Source organism: Pan troglodytes, chromosome 14, assembly GCF_028858775.2.
Source record: "Pan troglodytes isolate AG18354 chromosome 14, NHGRI_mPanTro3-v2.0_pri, whole genome shotgun sequence".
Lineage (NCBI taxonomy): Eukaryota > Metazoa > Chordata > Mammalia > Primates > Hominidae > Pan > Pan troglodytes.
The window spans coordinates 84,239,225-84,263,097 of NC_072412.2; the positions used below are offsets into that span (position 1 = coordinate 84,239,225).

At 36.7% G+C, this 23,873-nt stretch overlaps 1 protein-coding gene and 1 long non-coding RNA gene across 5 annotated transcripts in view; one reads left to right on the plus strand and one right to left on the minus strand.

The window, feature by feature from the left end:
- Positions 1-23,873, plus strand: part of LOC134808141 (uncharacterized) — a 562,219-nt gene that overhangs the window by 504,463 nt on the left and 33,883 nt on the right. For 3 of the 4 annotated variants that reach the window (XR_010150519.1, XR_010150520.1, XR_010150521.1), the window contains exon 3: positions 20,482-20,668. The exons of the other annotated variant lie outside the window; for it this stretch is intronic. This is a non-coding gene — a long non-coding RNA (uncharacterized LOC134808141). The remainder of the gene's footprint in view (positions 1-20,481; positions 20,669-23,873) is intronic. 4 annotated transcript variants of the gene reach the window in all.
- The window catches only part of POU4F1 (POU class 4 homeobox 1), a 217,168-nt gene that overhangs the window by 171,568 nt on the left and 21,727 nt on the right, over positions 1-23,873 (minus strand). The window lies entirely within an intron of this gene.

Consider the following 23,873-nt stretch of genomic DNA (forward strand, 5'->3'; position numbering starts at 1 on the left):
TTAAAGGTTTTTGAAGATATTTTAAAAGTATGCTACCATTTAGTTTATGGGGAAAAATAGTGATTCTTTGTTCATGACCTTATTTTATTCATCAATAAATTTCATGGAGAAAAAATTACTCTTATTAAAAAGTATGGTTTTCTTGGTATTAATTTTGGAGTTAAAGCTTATATCTCAGAAAAAGTAAATAATACATTATTTCTAAAGTTAGGGTTTATTTTGTAAATATCAACAGTGCTTTCATACTACAAATTATAATATCAGTACTTATATGCTCCAGTTGTGGTCTTTGACACAGGTCATCTGACTTTTTCTTGTTCTTGAAGGGTAAAATACAATTTGGAGGTGACAAACTCTTAGAGAATTAAGTGGTGGATTGAGCTGACATGTTGCCTTAAAATGAAGAATAAAACGAACAAACTGATGTGTTTTTTTTTTTTTTGGTAAATGGTTGGTAACATACATAGCAGCAAGCATTTGCTAGAATTGATTATTGATTAAATGCTGATCTTTAGCTAAAATATGTCATCAATAGAAAACTGGCAAACAGCTTCTTCTAAAGCCACAACTAGAGATATTTAACACAGCCAAAATTAGTAATACAATGCTTTCAGCTGGTTTTTCCTGGTCAGCTATAAATGTTAACAGGCTGATATTAAAAGTTGATATCAATGTTGATATCAAAAGTATAGATCTGCCTTATGTTAAAATAAAAAGGAAAAAGAATTAGTCTCAGTAAGAAGATCTGGGTTCTAGTGCCATGTTAGGAGTGCTACAAACTTGCTGTATAATTTTAATTGGACTAATACATAAGAACAATAGTAGGAGTTTTGTTTGAACCAGAGATCACCTCACCTATGAAGTAGGTATCACTATTATTTCCATTTTGCAGATGAGGAATTCAGGGCATATGGAGGTAAATAATTTGCCTGAAGTCATACATTTAGTAAGTGGTAGAGTCAAGGGCACCAACTCAGATCTCACCAGCTCTTAACTACCATGAACAGGTGTTGTCTCTACAAATGTTGAGGGGAAATCAAGTGGTCACGCTATACTTTTAAAATCTCTCATTCCTCCGTTTTATATGCATTCTCAAGCAAAGGATTCCCTGATTGATTGATTGATGGATCGATTGATTGATTGATTTTTTCTTTCCTTCCTTCCTTTCCTTTCCTCTCCCTTCCTTTCCTTTCTTTCTTTCTTTCTTTCTTTTTCTTTCTTTTCTTTCTTTCTTTCTTTCTTTCTTTCTTCTTTCTCTCTTTCTTTCTTTCTTCTTTCTCTTTCTCTCTCTTTCTTTCTTTCTTTTTTTCTGAAAGAGACTTACAGTTTCCCATATGCTTCCTGTCACTATGGGGAGGGAAAGAGCAGAGATCCTTCTTAAGAAAGTCACTGAAATGAGGAAGGGGCACCATGGCCAGCTCACTGCCTTCCCCTCAAGAATCTTGGCAAATCAAGAAAGAGGGTCTTGGCAGCAGCTGATGATAATGATCTTACCATAGCTCGAACATCCTACCTCAACCTTGCCAAGGAGATGCAGGACTGTGACAAGAAAAAACAGCATATGGCAAATAAATAGCTGGAGGACATGCTTTCTTTCCAGCATTGTCCTTGGGTCAAGATAACTCATAGCCCAGGCAGGCTTTAGGCATTGTGAAACTCAATAAATGATAATACCCTATATAATGCATTTCTGTTCAAAGCAACTTCACTTCTTCAATAATTAACAGGGAGAGCTCAGGAGACCTAATAGCTTGATCTCAGGCAGAATTGTAAGGTCAGGAAATACATATGGTGGGACAAGCATAAGTTTAGGTCAAACCTTTTTTCCATATCCATATCTTAGGTAATTTATATAAGTTCTTTGAGCTCTGGTTTTCTCACCTAGAAATAAAGTGTAACAAAATCTGTCTCATGGGTACATCATTAAAATGTATATCAACATAGGGTGGTCATGAGAAATCAGCAAAATAATGGGTATACAGTCCCTGTTACAAAGCAGGAGTTTAATCAGTTACCACATTTTGTATTATCGTGACAGACAGATGTTTCTCTTACTGTATCATCAAAGGAAGATACCACCTTGAAAATTCACTCCAAAGTTTAACATCCCTTAGAGAGCAGGAAGCTAGTACCAAAGATCTTGGATTGAGAAATGTCAGGAAAAGGGAAAGATGAGATCAAGATTCCCGTCAGGTGCCTTAATTTTCTATTCATTTGTCCGAGCTAGACCTGGAAGCCCAAGCTCAGTCTAAACTGCACTAAAGGAGAGCACGGTACCATGGTCATGTGCCCTGGCCCCTGTCTTAAGGGCCCCATGGACCTATCTCCATATGCCCAATAGGATACATTTGTGTCTGTATATTTCAGTTTATAGTCCTTTAGTAGCCTAGAAATATATTGAAGCATTATGGATAAAATTTCAACAAAGTAAATGACAGATTTTTATATGTGCATTCAAGAAAGAAAAGAGTGTCTCTCATGCAGGCCATAATTGTAGAACTTACTCTAATGGAAATCATTGTAACACTTTATTCATGAGGGTCATTTATAAATGATGTATGAATGTCCATAAATGTCTCTCTTATTTGCTATTAATAGTTAGGAATGCTATTATTTTTACATAAGCCAAGTGTGATTCCTTTCAAGTGGAAACAACAATAGGTATAATGTGTTGGAATGAGTCTACAAATAAAATGAGCATATTTTTGCCTGGTTATTAACTACAATAAAGTATTTCCACATGGGTTATTTAAGGTTTTATTTAGATTTCATCTTTAATTTGGGAAAGCCTCAGGGTGCTGTTTTCAATGAAATGTATCAATCATAACACTTGGAACCCAATTATTACACTTCAGCTAAATTACTTACTGTGATCTTACCAGTTAAAGTACACTTCAAAACCACAAGTGAGTTGTCATAAAAATATTTTCTTTTTCTCAGACTCTTTTTTTATTATTACTAATAATATTCTTTAATCAAATTTGTTTAAGGGCAAGGCACCATCTCATGTTGACATTACCTGGCACAGTGAGGAGAATATAAAACCCACAGTTACTGGTCTTTTGGTTTAGCCTTTCCAGAAAAGGATCAAACAGGACAGAGTCAAATCCTAACTTGCTCTCTTCCCTACATAGAGGAAGGATGGGCTGCGAGTAGAAGTGGATGTTCTTGAAAGATCTGTTGGAAGTTGGCATATCTTATAAAATGCTCCATTGATAGAATGTCATAAAATGGTTTGTTTCTGTTTAAGAAGAAAAGGTAAATGCTCTCCAGGGTGATTTATCTAAACATGGTTCAGTCAGCATTTTGCACAGAGTCATTCACAGGTAGCATTAGCAGCATTCATTCTACTTTTCTAATTTAGTGCACCCAACAAATGTGGAAGTGCAGGCTTGGGAGGGTCAGGGGCTACAGCCAGTCTTTGGAAATTGGCAGATGAGTCTCAAAGGGAGGGAAGAACCACCTAAATCCTAGCTCAGGATTAAACTGTACCATGCCACATGAGGTGGGAGAGTAGAGAGACAGGAAAGGAGAAAGAGCATGACTTCCTCCTTTTTCTACTTGTCCTAGCTTCTTTGACAATTTATTCTGTCCCTCTGTTCAAAAGGCTGGACTTCAGGTGGGTCCAGAGAAGAGGCTTCCCTGCCCTGCAGATCATTGCCAAGCTGAAATTTCCTTTAACTTAAGCCTTTGATGTCTACTTTTAAATGCACAGTGCTACAAAAAACAGACACAGATGTTTATAGCAGCTTTATTCATAATCGCCAAAACATGTATGCAACCAAACTTCAGTAGCTGAATGAATAAATACATCCAGACAATGGAATATTATTCAGCAATAAAAACAAATGAGCTATCAAACTATGAAGACATAGAGGAACTTTAAATGCATATTGCCAAGTGAAAGAAGCCAATCTGAAAAGGCTACACACTGTACGATTCCAACTACATCACATTGTGGAAAAGGTAAAACTGTAGAGATAGTAAGAAGACAGTTATTGCCAAGGGTTAGGAGGGAGAAAGGCATAAATAGGTTGAGCCCAGAGGATTTTCAGAGCAGCAAAACTTTCTTGTATGATACCGTAATGATAGGTGCATGTCATTATATATTTGTCCAAACTCATAGAATGTACAACACCAAGAGAAAACCCTAATGGAAACTACGCATTCTGGGTGACGATGATGTCAATGCAGGTTCATCACTTGTAACAACTGGACCGCTCTGGTGAAGGATGTTAATAATGGGACAATCTGTGCATATCGGGGGAGGAGTATATTAAAAATCTCTATACCTTCCTCTCAATTTTGCTGTGCACCTAAAATTGCTCTTAAAAAAATAAAGTCTAAAACAGCTAGAAGAGAAGATTTTGAATGTTCCTTACACAATGAAATGATAAAAATGTGAGGCGATGGATACGTCAATAACCTAGATTAACCATTATACATTGTAGGCTTATGTCAAAAAATCACCGGTACCCCATAAATATAAATAAATAAATAATAAAGTCTATTTCAAGAACTGCATAGTGCCTAAGAGGGAAAGCATGTTTAGTTTCTTCTGGGCAACACAGGATGGCAAGCAGCACTTTGTGAGAGCTCAGGGGGAGAGTGGACACTGCTGTAGGAGGAAAGATCCCAGGCTCAGAGGCCAGCAGGTAGAAGACAATCTCAGTCAAATTCATATTTTTGCCCTGGGCCAGATGTGTCTAAAAGCTTCACGCTTTTGCACAGCTCCTCCCCCAGGAGTAGCAACTGACGGAGGGGTCACGTGCTTATTTCCCCAGTCTCACCCCCTGGGTAAATGTCAGAAGATTTGCTGATGGACCTTTCAATTTCACTTCCTTCCTTTGCCTCCTGTGGATGATGGTTTGCAGGGAGGGAGGAATTTTAATAACACATGAAACTTTCAATTCCTGTGAATAAAACGGGGAAGGCTTGTCAACTCTGCTCAGGGCTGTCAGAGCCATGGGGCAGGGCAGACAAGCGAGATTCTGGTTTGAACTTTGTACCTTATTCCTGGATCAAAGCTTCATTTCTCTGGCTATACCTTTGGAGTTTAATTACCATAATACAAGGCCAGGGGAAAGGAAACTGTGCTGCCTACCTGTCATTCTCTACCTTAGGGCACTATACACAGTGCCTGGCACATAGTGGGTTCACAGAAATATTGACTGAATAAATAGAGGATGGATGGATGGGTGGATAAATGCATAGATGGGTGGATGAACTCAATGTACCTAAGCATTGTTTTATTTAATTCTCACAATCCTATAAGGCAAGTGCTATTGTAGCCACGTTTCCTCCCTCCCTTCAAGCCATCATGCACATGAGGCAAAGGATAAGAGAAAAAAAGATGAGGCAGTGGAAACTAATATGTATGAGTTAATATGCATACCCAGTATTTTTACTTCAAAATCCATTTTTTTGTGAATGTGATGCTTACTGTACTACCATTTCTCATACACGTCAGGATATCACCTCAGGAAACTGGAGTACGTAAACCCTAATGGAACAGGCTATGATCCTAGTAGTATTATAAGTTGTGAAGATAGAAGGTAAGGAAATGGTTTACCTCTCTGATCACCAAGGAGCCATGCAGAACTCCCAGCAATAGAAAGAGCTGAGCATCTTGGCCAGTCCTCCTGTGTCCTAGCTTTGATGTATGTGGTGTAACTAAGAACAGATTAAAGAAATATGGTACCTGTGTTGTGGATCATATGTTTAACATCTTTGGTTTGTTTTCCTTGCTCATGATGAAGTCTGTAATAGACTTAACCTCATTTAAATCACTGTGTTTGTGGACAGCACACAATCCCCCCTTACCATAGAAGTTACTCAGATATGTAGAACTCTAGTATCTTTAGCTGGAGAGGAAACCTGTGGGAGGGAAGGGCTGATGGGGAATTAGAAATAGAATTGCTGAGAAATTGGATAACTTAATCTGGAGAAAAAAACTGAAAATGCAAACAATGGCACATTGATTATGTAGAATTAATTATAAGAAAGATATCATCAAATATTTTCTCCATTTTTCTGTCAGAATCAGAGCGTAAAAGTAAACTATAGTGGGAGGTATGCATGTAATTCCATACCTGTACCCCTTTGCCACCTGGAAAACTATTTTTGTGCCAAGTTCCCAAGTTACTAGAATGATTTAAATCAAGCTGGTCTCTCCAATCAATATTTTTTCTAAAGGAAGTGTGGGATATAGTGGAAGGAGCTCAGAAGTTCACCTGGATCTGACACAGAGAAGAGGAACACTAGCTAGCTGGCAGACTTTAGCAGGATCAGAGCCAATGTTCAAAAAAGAAGGAAATAGAACAGGGACAAACAAAGCCCACTGAATTCTATTGAGCAGAATGACAATAATGGATGTCATGTTATAGACAGAACCCGGCTAAGACCTCTAATTCCATTGCCTCATTTAGTCGTTACAAGAATAATTATTGGTAGGTACCATTTTTTATCACCATCTTAACAATAGTAAAAGAAGTCTCAATCATGTTGAGCCTCATCTTTTTTCTTTCATTCTCAAGAATATAAAATAAAAAATAAATTTAAAAAAAAAAGAAAGCTCCGAAAGGTTAAGCAACTTATTCAAGCTTATACAGTAGGTAGCAAAGCTGTAATCCAAACCCAGACCATTATGATTCCAATCTCTAATCTTGGTTACTAATACATAAACCCAAATAACTAACAAGTCAATCAACCTTATTTTTTCCTGATCTCCGTTTATATTGGAAAGATAAAAGCAAACAATAAGATAACAGAGATCTAACTTTAAAACAAATTAAAACACGTCCACACTGCTCTCAGAGCAGTACAAAATCAGCTGTATTATTACCTCTATTTCCCATTTATTCAGTCAGTCAATTGTTCCACAGAAATTTACTACAAATTTATGTTTAGGCTGAACAAAGATCTGAATAGGCAAGCTTATTATGTCTGTTATATCTGTTATATTATATGCAATATATGTACTGTATATGCCTATTGTACATTTATTATAAATGGGAAATTTATAAAAAATATTTTAAACACAATGGTAAACAGCCAGAAATACATTTTGAGGAGAGGAGGAGTTCTGCTTTTCTCACAGGTTAAATCAATTAACCACTCTCTTAACATTACAGCTTTTTGAGGTTTTACTGTAGTGTTTTTTGTGTACTTATATGATTTGCTAATAACAACTAAGGAAATGTCCAGCTAGTTACCAGGGAAGCTCAACTACCTCTAAGCCTATCATTATTAGAATTCAATAATACACAAATCAATATCAAGATTGAAAAAAGAAAGGAAGGCCCAAAGTGTTCCTTGAAAAGACAGCTTCTCATAGAATGATGGACAACCAGGTTTTCTTTACTTCGTAGCTAATTTGAAAAATGCTTTTGAGGGTTGGAAGATGTTTGAGGAAATACAACTGGCTACTAGCCAACTACAATACTGCTTCCCAAAAGGGTCCACCCATCAGACTAGAATAACGGAGCTCCTTCTGAGGAGTCCAGGGAGGAGTTACTGGAAATGGCAAAGTATATTAGACCTAATATTATCCCACAACATAACATGATGTATTAACACTCTGCCTGAATTCAAGATGTTTATTGATTTCTTAAATCTTAACTAGGTTACATTTGCATTATATAGTACAAAAGAACCATTTTAAGTTATTTCTGTTCACATCTCAGGCTGAGTATTTTGCCTAAAATATTTCTTCCCTGACTGAATTTATAGAGTGAACTGAGATGATACAAGTAACCAAAGTTAATCATAAAATATTTACGTGCATTAAATACTGCATTTATTCATAGTCAGAGGCCAAAATAATGTTTAAATGGGAGCATGTCTGATAGTAATATCAAAATGAGATAAATTTGTGAACGATAGTTTGATTGCATGGAATCTAATAACTAAGTTGAGGTCCAGTGTTATGTAAAAGAAACAAGAAAAACGTTCGGCCTAAATTTTTTTTTAAAAAGATTGACAATTTAAATAAGTGTGTACTAATTTCCTGCAGCATAACACTTGCTCAGAGGTCATGTATCCTGCAAGCCCAACTATCCAGAAAGACAGGACTAGGAAAGACCTCTGCACCATCAAATAAACATCAAAGTTTCATCAAGTTAGGCTGACCTGGGCTCATATTCAGGCACCACATTGGAGGTTTATTTCACATAAGTCACTTCACTACCTTGAGTATATTTTCAGCTGTACCCTAATTTACAGGGCTGCTGTCAGAATTAGTGTTAATAGAAGTGCCTTCAAAGTGCTGACACATAATAGGCTCTCCACGGAAAGTAATTAGCATAGTGTTATGGGCTAAATTATGTTTCCCCAAAATTCCTATGTTGAAGCCCTAATCTCCAGTACCTGAGAATGTAACTGTATTTGGACACTGGGCCTTTAAAAAGGTAATTAAGGTATTATAGGTTATATGGGTGGGATCTAATTAAGTATGACTCGTGCCATTATAAGAAGAGGAAATTCAGGCTGGGTGCAGTGATTCAGGCCGGGCGCGGTGGCTCAAGCCTGTAATCCCAGCACTTTGGGAGGCTGAGGCAGGTGGATCACCTGAGGTCAGGAGTTCAAGACCAGCCTGACCAATATGATGAAACCCCATCTCTACTAAAAAATACAGAAATTAGCTGGGCGTGGTGGCAGGCGCCTGTAATCCCGGCTATTCGGGAGGCTGAGACAGGAGAATTGCTTGAACCCGGGAAGCGGAGGTTGCAGTGAGCCAAGATCGCGCCAGTGCACTCCAGCCTGGGCAACAAGAGCAAAACTCCGTCTCAAAAAAAAAAAAAAAAGAGGAAATTCAGACACACGAATAGACACCACAGGGACACATACACAGAGAGACCACCCTGAAAAGAAGCAGCAAGAGGGAAACTATCTGCAAACCAAGGAGAGAGGCTTCAATAGAAACCAAATCTTTGACACCTCGATCTTGGACTTCCAGCCTCCAGAGCTGTGAGAAAATAAATTTCTGTTGTTTACACCACCCATACTAATGGTGTTTTGTTACGGCAACCCTGGCAAACTAACACGTATAGTGATTGCCACCTTCTTCAAAGTAGTGTTGTGTGAGAGAAGGACGTCTAACATTTGAGTGACACTTTGATTGATGCAAATTCCTAGACTTTAAGGTTTTTTATGCATTTGGCATTTATACTCACATCTAGTACAGCGGGCCTGGCACATAGTACACTCTCATTAAGTATTTGTTGAACATATTAATGAGTGAATACATGAATGAATGAATGAATGTTAATTAGAGGCTCTAGTGCCAGGTATGCTACCACAGACAAATTCACAGAACAATGCCTAAGTGCTTATTATATGCCAGGCACCATGCAGTAAACACTGTAAAAACCTAATGCAAAAATATAACTCCTTAGGAATTTGAAGGTATTTTGAATAAGGAAAAATGGTCCATGTGACCCCGTCATTATCTTTGCAAACATGCTGTGTAATCACTGGTCTAGAGAGGCAGTGGTGTGTATGAGAAGGAGCACTAGGCTTAAAGCCAGAACACTTGCCTGCTTTCTTATTCTCCCACATAACAGAGGACATTTAGACATGCTGAGCCTCAGTTTCCCGTTTTGTAAAAAACAGGAGTATTGATGCCTATCTCACCTCTGGCATAAAGCTGTGGTGAAGATAAACCAGAAGGTATGTGTGTGAAAATGATCTATAGACTGTTATGTGAATTAAAGGCAACCAGTTCCTAATGGTAGCCTTGAATCATTAAGTAAATACTAGTTTATATTCTGCACATTACGTTTTAATATGAAAGTAGGCACATAAAAGATTTTTAAAGCATTGTATCTAAATAGGTGATCTGCTTAAAAAGTTCCGGCCACTTAAAAGTTTTTCTGGAAAGTTCACTTATGTGGAAGGACTCATTCTGGATGATTCTGGATAAATGTAGTCACTCTTCCTTTTTTTTAAGATGGTATTTCTGATGATAATTATTTGAAAGCTTTTTGCTTTGGGCAGGTTTGACCCTTAGATTCATGATCTTTATAAGTATTGTAGTAGTATCAATGAACATGTTCCAGTGAAAAATAAGATTTATTTTATCGGATGATAGTGATGCAGGAAAAAAGACATCTGTGCAAACAGCAATGTATTTTAAGTTGTCTTAGCGGTTTATTTTTAATATGTTTATATTTCACTTATCAATTCTAAAAGTTGAAAACGAAAAACATAAAACTTTATTCCATAGACATAACCACAACACATTTAGTCCTGAATTACACACAACCAATAGAAAGAAAAACAAGAATCAAGAAGGGGTGGGGGGAAAGAAAGAGCAAAATATAGAGAAATAAAATCAATATGTAGCAAAACCCTGAGGTGTAACAGTAGAATTCAATTTTTTAAAATATTGGCAACCTTTAACTTTGTAATAAATGGTAACAAAAATTTTAATGAATGTTTAGATTTCTAATTAAATGTTTACAACACAAATCTTCTCAATATCTCCTTTTCTTTGTTTTCAGTGGAGAGAATACCTAGTTTCATGTTGTAAATGTATGTAAAGTTCTATTGCATTGTTTTTATAGAAACAATACCTTAATGTTAAGGCACTGACAGCATAATCACATGGTCTATTATGAAACCATAACAAATAACTTTAAAATCTAAGCTGCCTTTTCACAATTGAGGGCATAAGCAGTTTTTAAATATCTTAGTAATAATATGGATAATTGGATTACTTTTTCCAGGGTATTTTTGTGAAGTAAACCTGAAACAAAATTGTAACCCATTCACTCTAATTAAGCTGGGAATAATAATTGGTTTTGGTTCTATACTTGTAACCCATGTGTCATCATAGACTAAGCTTCTTCATTAATAAATGGAAGCATAAATCCTTGACTTCTAAAATTAATGTGTGAATACAGTCAGATGATTGGATATAATTGGTGGAGATACCTACGTAACAGTAGGTGCATTCAGATTAAGAAAATAAAAAATGCATTATAAATGCAATGTACCACTAATATAATGTTCCTGAGTTGGCCCCAAAGCATCACTACATAGACCTGTCTTCAGACCAGGAGGATGACATACCATTTTGTAAGTCTAATAAAACTTGCACCCAACAAGGAAAAAAAAAAAATCTTATGTATTTTCTAGGTGTCAACAGTCTTCAGACTGTTTTATTCTATGAGAATTTTATTTCCTTTTGGGATAAGCTTTGTTCCTGTCCTTCTCAACATCAACATATTAGTCAACAATTTCCTATGCCATTATAGATACATTATAAATACTACTGCTACATTAACAATAGCTTATTTTATCATAAGTGTGTTATTTGAGTATCTTACCTTATTTCCTGTTTAAATTTTTTCTAACTCATAAAAACATCCAAACACAATAACTTGAAAAAGATAATACAATGAACACACATATACCTTCCATTTAGATTAAATAATTGTTAATATTTTTTCATATTTTCTTTGTGTGGATATATGCATAAATACATTCTTAAATATGCCACAATATTATTATACCTAATAAAATTGAAAAATTATTACGCAATTTTTATGAAAAAAATTATTCCATAAATATAGAATATCCCACATTCTAGATCTAAGTAGTTGTTTTCTAACTTTAACTTATACAGAGGTATAAGTCTCTTGTATTTTCTAAACTGGAATTTAGGTTAGAGGTTTGATTAGATATAGATTAAATTTCTGGCCAGAATAGTTCATAAAAGTGATACTAGGTACTTCAAATCTTATTATATAGTAGCAAATAATGTCAGGCTGTTAATCTAGGTGTTATGCTACGATTGACCTTGTAGTTAAGGTGATGACCACCTGGCCCCTCCTTTGTAAACATAAAATTTTCCCATTTCTATTAGGCCATGAATATCCTACCCCTCAACAACCTTTCACCCAATGGCTTAGCATCCACTGATCACATACACCTGAATCAATTATTACATTAGGGACTATAAAGTGAGAATTTTCTGACATTATCATTCTTCCTACATTTATAAGTTAGCATTTTTCTCTCAAGAAGAATTTTTTGGCCGAGCGCAGTAGCTCATGCCTGTAATTTACCCAGCACTTTAGAAGGCCAAGGCGGGTGGATCATGAGGTCAGGAGATCGAGACCATCCTGGCTAACACAGTGAAACCCTGTCTCTCCTAAAAATACAAAAAAAAAAAAAAAAAAAAAAATTAGCTGGGCGTGGTGGCAGGCGCCTGTAGTCCCAGCTACTCAGGAAGCTTAGGCAGGAGAATGGCATGAACCCGGGAGGTGGAGCTTTCAGTGAGCCAAGATCATGCCACTGCATTCCAGTCTGGGTGACAGAGCAAGATTCCGTCTCAAAAAAAAAAAAAAAAAAAAAAAAGAATTTTTCTTAGCTTTTTTCCCTTTCCCATAATTCAATATTCTTTCTTTTTATATTTTATTTTTTAGTTTTGATAATTTGTCTAATGTAAATATTATTCCTATTTTATAAATGAAGAAACTGAGCCACAAAGTTCAGCAACTTACTCAGCATAACTAGTAAGTGACAGATATGAACATGGAACTTAGATCTCTGACTCTTATTCCTATACAGTGGCAAATATATCACAGTTACCTCCATTGATACGATGCATCTGTTCAACCCCTCACTAACCAAAGATTTTTTCCTGAAGTACTTCAGCTGTGGAATTGTGAATAAGCCTTTCCTTAGAAAATTCCAAGAACAGACATGTAAATATCCCCAGTACAGGCTGTAGGGTTCGGATTATTATAAATGGAAAATGGAAGCAATAGCAGACAAGAATTGGGATGATATTCCTCACCCCACACTCCTGTAATTAAAAGTCACACTGAAAATCTTGGAAACTTTTAGAAGAGGGAAAAATGAAATACAAACTCATCCAGTTTTTGAACCAAACCCTTGAAAGCAGCAGTTACACAATTTCCAGGTAATTCCCTTACTGGCCTTCTCATTTTTTGACAGGGGAGAGGTGGCTTTTTTCAGCATGAAGCTAATTTTGTTCTATTATAATGAAATCTACAAATGTTGGACATATTTCCACCTGGACAACCAGTACAGTCTCCATCTATGCATTTTCTTTTGCTCCTTTTTTCTTTTTTTGCCTTTTCTTATTTCTTTATCTGCAAAAGATTTACTAATAAGAGCATATGAGGTTATGTAAGATAAATAGTAATCAAAGTTTCCAAATAGCAGGCTTTTTCTACTCCTCTTTACTTCAATTCCTTTTCTTTTTTCTCTTTTCCTCTTTCTCACTCTACTTTGATATTCCTTCCTGAAAAGAAGAAAAAATGTTTGGCCACTTATTAAAAAAAAACTTTTTTTTATTAACAAGCATTTAATACTAAGTGCCTGTGATTAGACAGATACAGTAAAAAATCTTAGGGACACAAAGAGTAGTAAAAATTTTTCTAGAAAGTGGCAGAGAAAGTATCTGTTATAATGTCATGTCATGAATACAAAAATAATGGTATGTGCACAGTGACTTGGGGAGCTCAGAGGAAGAACTATCCTCAGCAACATGACTCAAAGGGCTTTCGAAGGTCTCTGCCTCCCATAAGCACTGATAAGGGATGAGCAGTTGCTTCATTTCAGTGTAACAGGGGAAAAAATTATGGCTGTCTGTTTATTTTAATTAAATAAGAATCTAAAGGGGAGATTATTATGAACATGAGCTAATCTCAAAGAGTGAGCCTGTAGGAAAAAACGTTGCCTGGGTGATTTGTTAGAAAATGAGAGCAAAAACCCTGGGACCCTGAAAATAATATTCCTGAGCAGAATTTGCAAAATCACAGCCCAGCACAGCCCACAGTAGCGCATTCCCAGAATTATTCTTTCAGCCGTCAGCACCACATTTACCTCCCATCCTTCAGGAGCAGGGCTGTTTCAGCTCATTTTATTAGATGATCTCAGATCCATATCAAGCCATAATTAAACAACAGAGCCCCAGGATGAGAGAACTCCCCGTAGGAAAGATCCCCCAAGACCCTAAGCTCAGCTGTAGAAAGCCATGTTCTAAAGTTCAACTGAAGCTGCCTCCTGAGTGAACTTGCTGTGTGACCTTGAGCAAGTCATTTAACATCCCTGTGTCTCAGTTTCCTCATTTGTACAATGGGGACCAGGCTGCTGACCTTCCTCCCGGGCCCACTTTGAGAAACAGCTCATTAGCAATTATAAAGTACTTTGAAAATGTAAATGCTGAATTATAATTTTAATCAACAAGTCAACCTTGGTGCTTTCCACTCAATCACTCCCTCTTGGGCAAACAACCAAAACCACTGGCTGACCCAGGCACTCTGAGCCCAGCATTCACCCCTTGCACAAAACACGGCTTCTCTAGAGACCCACTGGGAGCCCTTCCCTTCCCTTGTCAGCAAGCAGCAACTGCCTTTCAACCACTGATCAGGAAACTGGAACCCCAAATGTGAAGAGTATTCAAGTTCATGCTTAAGATATCTCAACCAACCCAAGGAAATTCTGATGAAGAAAATAACAGGCCCATGCCCAGTGATCTGGGAACCACATTTCCTCTGGATTTGTGAAAGTTTCTCAGTTGGAAAATTATGTGTATATTAATTAATTTTCTAACAAATATTTGCTGAACACCTAAAAAGTACACACTGGAATAAAACTTTACAGCTCAGCCAGTAGGAATCCTACAGCAGTGAGACCAATGTTCTATGGCCCAGTGATCCCTGCTAGAAGATTAAACCACAGTCTCAAAGCTAGGCAGTCATGTTACAGGCCATCCAATGCCTAACAAAGACCAAGTGGTAGGGAGGAGGGGCTGCGCAAACACACAAGCACATAAGTCCTTGGTGGGTGTCTAGCTTTGCCTGGCCTTCAGATCTCTCAAAGAAGTTAGTGTCAAACATTATCTTTGTAAACATGACTTTAAAACAGATAAAGCAGTCAATCAAGCCCTGGATTCGATTTTAACTGGACCCTCCTCGATTCAGAATAATAAGCGTGCCAATTCCTTTAATACTAAATACACTTTGAACTGAAACCAGAGATGCTTCCTTTATCACTTGTTGAGTAAGTTGGGTCATAAACCTAAGTTCAAATAAGTGCAAAGAAAATATCACTAAAATTAATTGTTTTAGACAGAGTAAAACATGGACTCTTAAAGTGGTTGTATTTTCTTTCACATTTAATGTGAGCCATTTAAGAGCTAATACACCTATCTTAGTCGTTAGACATTTCAACACCTATTAGTCATAAATTTGGTATGATTGCACCTGTCAGGAACTTGCAAAATAAAGTCAATGTGTAGAATAGGCACTGGGCTAGGAATTAGATAGATTCAGGACCCAAGTAGACACTTTCTAACTGTGACTTTGGGGATCACTTAAATTCTCTCAGCTTGCATTTCTTCCTCTACAAAGTAAGAATAATAATAAGTGTCCTTCTTACATCCAGGGTCATTGTGAGGCACTAATGGGATGACGTATGTGAAAATATTCTGTGAACAATAAACCACGCTCCAAGTTTAAGAGATAATAGTGAGGATTACTTCTATTAAATCTTCATGGGATAGGTGAATTTGGAATCTCCTCACTGAATGAATTTTTAAAAAGGTATACAGATATTAGTATAGTGCCTGTGGGTAGTAATAAATACGCATTGATTATCATGAAGAGAAAGATATGAAAAAGTGTTTTCCTCAGATTCTGTTTTTGATTAAAAAGATATAACTGGCTTTAGTATGCTTTTCACAGCTATCACATTTATGATCTTTGCAATTAACTTCTAAAATATTCATATTTAAATGGCATGCTATAAAAATAATGGATTCAGAAAATTACCATATGTGGCAAGAGTAAAGAAAAAAACAAAACATTTCTCTCCATCCCAAGAATTTTCAGAAGTTACAGAATCATAGTTAATAAAATTCAGTGTTCTCTCGGACAGTATATACTCATGAATAGAATATTATTTTGAAGATAATTTAACTCCCTGGTATTACCAAAGCCTACAGAATACTGCTACTTGCTATGATTATATACATGACAAAATATAATAAATGAATGTACAAGCAGGTGAAATGCAATGTAGATTGCCAAAAGGGTCGTGAAGTGTACAAATGTTAACAATATTTTTGCAAGTATTAATATAAACAAATTAATGTAAAAATACTAAAATAACATTTAAATGAATTATAGATACATTTTATAACAATGTAAGTTTAGTCAACATTGCACTTTCTCTGTAAAAAACTTTTTTCACATTTTTCTAAATACCTTTGAATATATTCACCTGCCGTTTATTATTTATTTAGAATATAACAATTTTTGCTCTGTGCACAGAGAAGATTTAGGATAATTTTTTATATAATTCTATATAACCAGCCTTCATATACTTGAAGACAAGTTTGGAAGCAAATATGCACTCAAACCAGCCGTCCAAGATGGCTAACTTAGAAGACAGGGAAGATAAAAAGTCATTGATGAAGTGAAAGGAAAGACAGAATCAATATTCCTCTCTCTCTCAGTCTCTCTCTCTCTCTCTCTCTCTCCCTCCCCCCACCCCTTCCCTCCTCTTCTTGCCCCACCCCTGTTCTCCCTCTATCTTTAGGAAAGTGTGCAAGAGAGAACCACTAAGGAGGCCACAGTGTTTTATTCTAATCTCAGAAAGGACATGCCATAACTCTTGCTGTACTCTACTCATAAAAGCAAGGCACTAGGTCCTGCCCATACTCAAAGGGAGAACATTACACAGGGTATGAACACTAGGAGGCAGAAATCATTAGGGACCCTTTTAGAGCCTGCCTACCATGAATAGCATTGCATATCAGACTTAGATTACTCAGGAAATGCAAAGCAATGCCAGGTATATTTATTATATTTGTGATTGGAATGGAGCAAAATTAATATGATCAGCATAACTGACTCTACCATAAAATGCCTTTGATGAATCTATGTTTTCCAAAATAACCCAATTTAGTCATTTTCAAATTGTTTTGCATCAAACCCCTAAACACTAGAGAGTACCTAAGATGTGCCAGGCACTGGGCCCAGCACTGACAGAATAAAAAAAAAACAGCCTCTGACTTCAAGGGGCTTTTAGTTTTGAACTTTGCAAATTCTTTTTAAATTTTGTAGTTATTTGGGCTTTGTTTTGTTTAAACAAGGAACAATTGCTCCACTAAATAAATATGGACTTACATGTGACTTTACAAAGAGCTGCAAGACACTCAATTATCAATACTTCACTAAATGTTAGACCTCCTAGATAAATAGACGAAGACTGATTTTGGTTATACTAATAAGTAAAAGAATTAGACTGCCTGTCCTAAACCACAAGGTAAGACTATATATATATAGGAATATATTTTACCTGAGTGTCTATCCAGTTTCCTAATCACTAGGTATTACCACATTTCTCTGAGCTCAACAAGCCAGCCAGTATAGAATTATCATCAATTTCACAAACCTACTTATATAGTTCATTCTATCTCTTTATCCTCTTTATCCCTTGATTTTCTATAATTGCAAAAGTCTTCACACTCTGCAACTCTGTTAGCATTAACTCATTCAGCTTTTCTCTGCCCTTGTTGTTGCCTTAAAGCATTTAACTGTAACACCACATAATTGTTTTACACCTCCTCTTTTTCATTCCATAGGATCATGTTTCACCATAAATCTTTGAGACCACTTTCAAAAAGCCATATCAGATGTATTTTTGCTCTTTGGAAGTTTTGTTCTTTAAGGGACTTGTAATCAGTTCAGTTCAGCTTTAAGTTTCTCTTAGTTGACAACAGCCTAAAGGACCATGTTTCCATTCTAAAGGGCTTTGATCTTCATCTCATGCACCAAACCAAATCATGCCTATTACAATAGTTCACACTGGAATTTCCAGTATCTCCAATTTCTTTCCCTTTCTGAAATCAGATAAAGGGATAGTCTGCAGATGACTGATAGTCAGCTAGGCAAAATACCTGAGTCCTAACTTAGAATTGGCTCTTTATCTAAAGTAATTTCAGGAGAATTATTTCATAATAACATGACATTCTGTAGTCCATTTACATAAAAGTGAATTCAGTTATGTTTCCCATAGTTTAGTAGGACAAGCTGGAGATTATAACAAATAGGTAAAGAATACTAACCTGTTCATATTGCTGTTGATTTGACTTTTCTGTAGTGATATAAGATGCCATACAGAATGCATTTATGGTGTTTGACACCTGCTTAAGCCTTTGACACTTCATCTGCTTAAGCCTTTGACACTTCAACTCTAATTCATATGAATAAGAAGGCACAATAAGCAATATGACTGTCAGGGATCTGTAACTCCGAAAAACTTAGAGAAAAGCATTTCTGAAGAAAGGACCATAAAATATAGTGACTTACACAATTGAGTTACATAAACATCACTGGATCCATGAGTTGATACCATAAAATCTAAATGTATGTAACAGTGAATGGTCATAGGAACATAAATTGCTGTCACTGACAATTAGGCAATCTGGGACCTGTAAGGAAATTAAATGTGTTCATGGCTTCTACTGCGGTTAGTAACATACAATAAAGAGCAAAACGGAGCCTCCAGAGAGATTCTGAAAAAGGTTGTAGACAGATGTTCTGAACCTTAAGGTCCAACAGAAGTGTATTTAGGTCAAGGAAAAAGATTGAACAAGGAAAGAAAGAGCAGCAACAGAATTTGTTGTGTGACCTCTAGAAGCAGTTTCAATAGGAAATAGTCTTGACTCATACTTTCTAAAAAAAAAAATGAAATTGGCTCTGAACTACTGTTAAACTGACATCAGAAATCTGGATCTAATTGGAGTTACATAAGAAATATTGTAGTATTTGAGGGTTCTATACATAGTCCATAGAAAATGGATTGCTTTTAAAAACAAGATTCAAAGCAGTGTTACTTTCTTAAACAAGGCTTGTTTCATATAGCCATTCAGTTGAATTAAATTTTCTTAGAAAAGCCATTTTAATTATTTTACATAGTCTTCCTCTTTTTGACATACATATAAAGATATAGAAATGGATGTATTTAACAGAAACACAAGTCACATTGAAGTTATTGGAATTTACATATATATGGATACATATATGTATTCAAAATTATGTTTGATTCTTCAATGAGAGTATGAAATACAAGAGAATAATCCTATGTAAACTCAGCCTATATCCTAGATGTAATCTTGCTAGTCCTATATATATAGAAGGAAGCCATTTGTAGTATAGCTGTCTTCAGATAGCAGACTTATTTAAACAATTCTGCTTACAGAGAATTTACCAAAATTTCATCTCCTTTCCCTTCATTCCAACTTATCACTCTCTTATTTCCACCACTTCCTCTCCTAACCCCTGCCTTACACACACATAGAGACACAAACACACCACTTATTCTAGACTAGATCACTGCCCTAGGCTATGCTTGGCTTCTAAAAATCCTTCAAGAACTACAGGATGATTGTATATTTAGAGTCTACCTTACCCCCAGCTCTCTCCACCCCTGTCATGAAGAGAATGAAAACATTACATCAGTTGTCCTGACATGGGAAAGGATCCTTGCAACTCCTTAGTAATAGACAAGGAGGGTCAATTCCTAATTGCACTCATTCTTACCTCCTTTAAGAGGTGGGCCCAGCAAAGAGTGGTTTGCTGTTTGTTAGGCACCAACTCCACAAAATTGGGCCTCCTACAAAAGGAGAGAATAATAAAAATATATTTACACATGTAAACTATATTTCTACTGCCATGTTTTGAGCCATAGAATTTAGGATGGCAAGGAATTATATACTATATCTTTAAAATATAGAAATAGTATAAAAATAATCATCAAGAAAGCCTGCATATACCTCTTTGTTACGATGAGGATACCAACTTGGTTTTCATTTGAAATTTTTGAAAAAGAGTGGCAACCAAAAATACATCATATTATATCAAACATGTCTCTGGTTTTGGGGGAGCTTTTGCGGTTTTTTGTTTGTTCATTTTTTGTTTTTGTTTTTGTTTTCTGAGACAGAGTCTTGCTCTGTTGTACAGGCTAGAGTGCAGTGGTGTGCTCTCAGCTCTCTGAAACCTCCACCTGCCAGGTTCAAGCGATTATCCTGCCTCAGCCTCCTGAGTAGCTGGGATTACAGGCACATGCCACCACACCCGGTTAATTTTTCTATTTTTAGTAGAGACAGGGTTTTACCATGTTGGCCATGCTGGTCTTGAACTATTGACCTCGTGATCCACCCGCCTCGGCCTCCGACAGTGCTGATATTATAGGCATGAGCCACCACGCCTGGCCCAAACATGTTTAAAGTATGAAATTTTTGCAGTTGAGACATAAAGCTAAGGACCACAAAACCCTCAAACCTTTAAAGAAAAGTGAGAGGAAAAGAAAAAAATGACTTCTACCAAACACCAAACTGAGTTTTTTTTCCCCCATTTTTACTTTAATCGCCTTTTGTGATCTTAGTTTACACATTCTGTCAACCTTGTTTACAAATTACTTTCTTTTCTTTGATAGTAAGAAGAAAGCCCAAAGACAAAACCAGAGGCAACTGGCTGCTGCATCACCCACCTAGTGGCAGTAGTGTGAGCTATGGACAAAAGATCTAAGTCTCCAGGACAAAGAGTTGTGCAGCTGCTCATTTTCCTGTTGACTTCTGTCTAAGACTTGGAGATGTTTGTAAGATTGGGACCTACCTACAGAGGTATCACACTCCTCTTGGTCTAACTCACTCTTGAACTGACATTCGTGGTGAATTTCTTTTGTCACTTAGCATATTAGAAGAGATATTTTACTATAATTCTCACAATCAATCCATAAGCAAGTGGTTAAAGGCCTTTTTGTACTTAGTTATCTCAGCACTGTCAGGGATGGCTAAAGAGAATAAGCATGGCCTCTGCTTTCCATTTTTTAACATATGACAACTAAAATACAAAAAAACACAAGTTATGACAAACATATAATGCTTCCTCTAGACAAGCATTGCAGCTTGGCATTGCACTAAGTGTTTTGATACTAATCCATTAAATTCTCCCACCACCCAACAACGTAGAATATATCAGAGAGTGAAGCATGGAGAATTTATATAATTTGCTCAAGGCTACAAAGCTAATAAATGTGGAGCCAGGATTCAAATGTAGGCATTATGATTCCCTAGTCTATGCTCTTACCCAGCACGTTATGCTGATGCTCAAAACAGTTGAGCGTTATATTAATTTAAATAAAAAAGATAAATTAGAGCTAGAGAGGGTGAAATAGGCTCCATGGAGAAAGTCAAATGGACTTGGAACTTGGCAACTGAAGAGACCATGGCCAGACAAATGGCAAGAAATTCTGGCAAGAAGAACAATAGGCATGGAGTGTCCGCAGCAGAGGAAAGAAGCCAATCTCACTACAGTGGACGGAAACAAGGAGAAATTAAATGAGATCATTAGAATGGAAAATATTGTAGAAATCCAGATAATTTATAGTGAAAATTGAATTTCTAAGAGGGTGAAGTTAAAATTGAGTTAATAGACACTATCTCAAAAATGTAATCTGTTACATTACAACAGAAACAAAGCTTCTCATGACATGCAGAGATCCATAAATGACTGTTTTACTTTTGGCAAAATTGAAAAGAGAATAATAGTGACTGCAGGGTCAAGATTAATGCATGCTGATTTTTAGGTAACATGGGAGATTTAAAGAGCCAGAGTTTCACTACTGGCCACCAACAGTCCATTTTAATGTGTACTCAGTCTTTGTGACCTCTGTCCATTAGAGATATATGAAACTTGTATTTAAACTGAAATGTGATTAGAGCCATGAGGCCTGCCTAGAGGTAAAGCAGGTTGAGAAAAATTTCCTCAATGACACGTTCTCTATGGAAAGTCTTTCTCAAAGGAAAAGAAATTGTGTCCTACTGGCAAAAAGCAGAAAAGGAAGTGGGGAGGGGAAATGGAAAAACATCTAAACCATCTCTGGGGAAAAGGTGATACTAAATATAAACTGGCCATCAACATAGTGAAGCTGAAGAAGGCAAGGGGTGTCTAAATGTATCATCAGAAAAGTTAAGAAACAGGGCAAAGTAGGCTAGCTTAGGAACATCAACAGAATATTGGAAGAAGAACAGGGAGCAATTTTATAACCTCTCAATCATTTCCAACTTCTTACAGTGCTCCAGAAAAGAAAAAGTGTCCTTGATAAGAATGATTTATTGAACAATTATCTCTTTCCGCCCTCAGCTCTCTGGAACTGGACAACAGACAGATCTGGTGAATTATAATTATGGAGTTCTCCAGAAGAACTTCCTCTCAAGGATGCACAATTTTCCAGTTAGTCACGAGGCAGCATAACAAGCAAAATGGGGCTCTCTCTTTATTTAACAAGGCCTATCTTCTACACACAGTTTCTGCAATTTCCACTTCTCCTTATGTGTATCTTTCTCTGCCCTTTCGTATGTTCCACTCATGTAGGATTGTTTGCCCCACAGTCACACACAATACAATCATCATGCTAACCCCCTCCCCAAAAACTCCCTACTCCCTTTTCATCTCTCCCATTGCTCCTCCACACTGGTCCTGCGCTGGCCTGTTTGCTCCCTGAGTAAATCAGATCCCTGCATGTGCTGCTCATCTTCCCTCCCTCCACCTTCCACCATACTCTCTTCATGTCCACATCTGCCTCTTGGCAAATGCCCTGTGGAAGAGAGATTTTTCCCAGGCTCTCCTCCCTTGTAGGTCTCTTTGTGCCTCCGCATCCTGAGTTTCCTCTGACTCTTGTTTCTTTCTGCTTCTTGTGACGGCTATGGTTACAGCTAACAAGCATGGGAGGAAGGATCTGAGGGAAAGTTGTGCTTTTGGTTCACTAAATCCTTAGATTTGATTTGGGTAGTCAGAAAGTGCTAAAAAGTTTGTTTCAATGGAACATCCTGCAGTCCCAAATGGGGTAAACTTATCTTGTTTTTCATCTGCTGTCATGGTTAACTGGCAACTTCCAGGTATAAGGTGACTGTCTGGCATCTCAGGTGCACACATGAAGGCAATTTCAGAAAGAATGCCTACGGATTATAGACCATTCAGCTGAGTTTTATCTGGGGCTTTCTGGCACGGAATATGTACCAGCATCTTAGATCAATTCTGGCACATTATTTTAAAAGTTTTTTGTTCCTGAGTTCCTTGGTACCTGATCATTCCAATATTTTCTGCCTTACAAAGTCACAGGAAAACAGGTTTGGAGCTGAGTATTTTCAATCACCACTGACTTGGTGACAGACACTAAACTCATTTCACTTAGGATTATAGGTTGAACTCAAATTGGGATCCCTGAAGAGAAAGACCAGTCCTTTATCCAGTACCTTAAGGAAAACATTTCTTATTTCCATTAACAACCAGAAAAGGAAAGACAGTGCAACAGCTGGAAGAGCACTGCAAATATCAGGGTTACAAAGAGTAACCCAGAAACCTTTAAAATAATTTAAAGTGGTGATAAAACTAGTAACACACTGCACTTCTATTAATGCAGTAATCCTTAACCCTTGAACCTAACTTGTACTTACACTAAGAAGTCAGAAGAACTGTTTTTACTTGATCTACCAAGGCAATTTCCCATAGTTTGATTGGAAATAGTGCTGATGATTTTCTCATTTAAGTTATCTACAAAGCACTAAAAAAAAGTGACTCTGCTGGAATTATCCTTCTAAGAAAATAAGAAAAAAAATAGAAATTTCTTACAACTAAGAAATGGATAAAGATAACATTGGTCTGTGAGATTTAAATCTATCAAAATATGTGAGGATACCAGAGCTATGATTTCTTCAGTTCTCTGCAAGGTAACCAAAGCAATTCCAAGAAGTCTTATTTTATTAGAACTCAAATTTATTAAGTATGACCTATCTAAGATCATAGTGGGCAGACAACTACCTTGGA